General features: G+C 48.4%; 1 pseudogene; it reads right to left on the minus strand.

Annotated features, from left to right (window-relative positions):
• Positions 1–2018: 2018 nt before the first annotated feature.
• Positions 2019–2739, minus strand: LOC127680309 (14-3-3 protein sigma-like; annotated as a pseudogene).
• Positions 2740–3534: the final 795 nt, after the last annotated feature.

Consider the following 3534-nt stretch of genomic DNA (forward strand, 5'->3'; position numbering starts at 1 on the left):
TGTTTCATAGCTGCCACATTTACCACAGTAAAAAGGCCACAGAATACTTGATAAGAAAGTTATGAGTGTCATGCGAAGGTAGCTCAGTGGATGGAGTAACTGCCCAGCACCTATGATAAGGGTCTGAGTCCCATCTCCAGCACTTCATAACCTGAGTGTGGTAACACAAGCCTGTAATCCCAGCACTCAGGAGACAGGGGCAGGGAGGTAAGAAGTTCAAGGTCATCCTTGGATAATACGTAGTGAGTTTGAGGCCAGCCTAGGTTATATGAGATGAAGGGAAATGAGGGCAAGGGGAAGGGAGTGAACGAGCTGGGGAAGGTGGAGGGTGGGGAAGAAGAGGGGGGAGAGTGAGAAGGTGAAGAATGCCTAGGTCATGCATTTAAGGACTTCACCGCTGTAGGTGGTTTTCTAAATGGGCTCCTGCCCATATTTTCTCTGATGAGATTATAAGATCCCCCCAGGTTAGAGCTTCTTGCTGGCCTACCCATCCAGCCCTCCTCCGGGGTTTCCCAAGAGTGTGAGAGGAGAGCTTTTGCAGAAGGTGTGGGCAGAGACAGATACTTCACAGACACAAGAGCTGTCGGTTTTGTTTCAGACATCTTTGTTGGAGCTGGACCCCAGGGCCTTGCACCTGCTAAGCATTTTCTCTGCCACGGAGCCATATGCCAGCCGATAACAGCCTGCCTGCTTTAACTGTAACCTTGAATTTTAGCAACTATCTGAATGTGCAGCCACCACTACAGCTCAGCTTTATAACATTTCAATGGCAGAAAGACTCCCTCTTGCTTTTCTGTTTCCATCTTTGCTCCCACCCCAGCCATAGGCAACTCTGGAGCTGACTGGCTCTACAGGGTCAGCCCATCCTACCTAGAATTTACAATTGTTATAGAAATGGAGTCATAAAGTACATGGTCTTTTGTGTCTGATTCTTTCCCTTTTATTTCTGATATTTCCCATTTAGTTGTGTGTGTGTGTGTGTGTGTGTGTGTGTGGGTGTGCGCGTGCCTGCCTGTCATGGTGTGCATGCAAAGGCCAAAGGTCAACCCACAGGGTCAGCTCTCTCCTCCACCATGTGGGCTCCAGGGGTTGAACTCTGATCCCTGGGCTTTGAGGCACGTGCCCTAGCCGCCACACAGCTAGGCCCTGATTCTTTCCACTGGCTGTATTGTGCTGATGGACTACTCAGTGCTATACAGCATTCTACCGACTTGGCAGCTGATGGAGATCCCTTCTCATTTGTGAGTCACAATGAGTAAAACAGCTGCAAGTATTTTAATGCAAGCCTTTTTGTGGACATAGTTTGTTTTTTAATCTCAGGGAGGGATCCAGTAGTTGAATGGTTAAGTTCAGTGTATGTGTAAGTTTTTTTTTTTAATATGCCAAACAAATTGGGCATAATGGTTTGTTTGGAGTCACATTTACTCTGAAGGTGGGGGGGTTTATGTATTAATTTGAGATTTTGCAATTTCATTAAACATACTTATTAGTTCTGATACATTCATTTTGGTAGTTTGTAGTTTTGTGTGTGCGAGAGGGTATGCTGGGATTAAACTCAGTACCTTGTACATAATAATCAAGTGTATTGTCACTTAGCTACACCCATATTTGTAATGTCTTTCATAGATCATTATGTTGTCTGAAAATTATATTAGCTTCTTTTTTGTGTATGTTCTCTCTCATTCATATACATTCTCTCTCTCTCTCTCTCTCTCTCTCTCTCTCTCTCTATCTCTCTCACACACACACACACACACACAGCCCTTGCCACAGTCCACAGGTGGGGAACCTCCTGGATTCCTAGGTACCCCAGGGAGGCCCAGAGGGAGCACAGGTTCAGGAGTGGTGGGAGGAAGGAGGGGTGCAGAGAGCAGGGGTGGGCTGCAATACCCACCAGACAGCTACACCAACAGTGACATCCCCAGCCACAGTGCCTCAGCTTGGCTGCACCCCTTCCAAGGAGCCTTCCAACATGTGGCAGAACACCCGGGGTTTGGGAAGGACAGAGTCTCTCTGTTTTAGTTCTCTCTGCAGGCTAGTGCCTGGAGGACAAAGCAGGACAGGGAGGTTGTAGGCTGCTTCAACCTTGGGGCGCCCCCCGGAGCCTCCCCACCCCCTTCCTCAGCATTGTCGGCTGTCCACAGCGTCAGGTTGTCTCTCAGCGCTGCATGATGAGGGTGCTGCCCTTGTAGGAGTCCTTACTTAGGGCATGCAGATCGGCCAGGGCCTCCTTGAAGGTGGTCTTAGCCAGTGAGATGGCCTCCTCGGGGCTGTTGACTAGCTCATAGTGGAAGATGGAAAAGTTCAGGGCCAGGCCCCGGGCATATGGGGTTCGTGGACGGTATCTCCTTTTTGCTGATGCCCATGGCCTCCTGGTAGGCTGACTGGGCAGAATCCCGGTCAAAGGGCCTCTCCAGCCCCTTTGATGGGATGGGAGTCCAGCGGGCCTAGCACTGTGTCTCACATACCTCTGAGCTCGGTCTCTACCATCCCCCGGTACTCTTTTTTCCTCCGGGCCCTTCTCTTCAGAGCCTCCTCGTTGCTCTTCCGCTCGATGCTGGACAGGGCCCTCCAGGCCGCGCTCTGGCTGCCCTCCATGTCCTTATGGGCCACGGACAGCTGGTTCCGCTCCTCGCAAGAGCCCTCTTCACCCTTTTCCACGGCACTCTTCATGAAAGCTGTCATGTCCTGAAAGCGTTCGGCCAATTTGGCATTCTGGATCAGACTGGCTCTCTCCATGACTCCGAGGAAGGACAGACAGGCGGGTGAACTGGCTGCCTTGAAATTAATACTGAATTCTATTAGCTTCTTTTTTAAAGAACTATTTATGTTTATTTTCTATGTACAAATGTTTTTCCTGCATGTATGTATATCTATGCCTGGCACCTACAGAGGCTGAAAGAGGGTATCTGATCCTGAAACTGCAGTTACAATTAAGCACAGCTAGCTGGGTAGGTACTGGAAACCAAGCTAGGTCCTCTGAAAGAGCAGTGCGTGCCCTTAACTGCTAAGCCCTCTCTCTAGTCCCATATTAGCTTTTAAATTTTTCATTACATTTTATTTATTGTGTGTGTTTGCACTCATGCACATGCAGGCCATAACTCGTAAGTGGGAGTGAGAAGCCAACTCCTTCCATTGTGTGGGGCCTGAGGATTGAACCCAGCTTGTCCGGCTTGGCCTCCACTGAGCCATCTCACTGGCCTGACCTCCCTGAGCCATCTCATTGGCCTGACCTTAGCCATGATTTTTTTAAGATTTATTTTATGTATGAATGTTTTGCCTGCATGTATATTAGGGTACTGCATGCCCTCAGAGGTCAGAAGAGGATGTTAAACTTAAAGTTATAGACAATTGTGAGCAACTCTGTGGGTATTGGGACTCAAGCCCTGGTCCTCAGCAAGAATAAATGATCTTAATCATGGAACTGTCTGTCTAGCCCCTGACAATAGCTTTCAAAAAGTTATAACTCACAGTAACATTTAAATTCTTTGCTCATGTCATATCAATCAGCATCTTTATGGTGCAAGCTATCAC

The sequence above is a fragment of the Apodemus sylvaticus genome, chromosome 3 (genome assembly GCF_947179515.1).
Source record: "Apodemus sylvaticus chromosome 3, mApoSyl1.1, whole genome shotgun sequence".
Taxonomy (NCBI): domain Eukaryota; kingdom Metazoa; phylum Chordata; class Mammalia; order Rodentia; family Muridae; genus Apodemus; species Apodemus sylvaticus.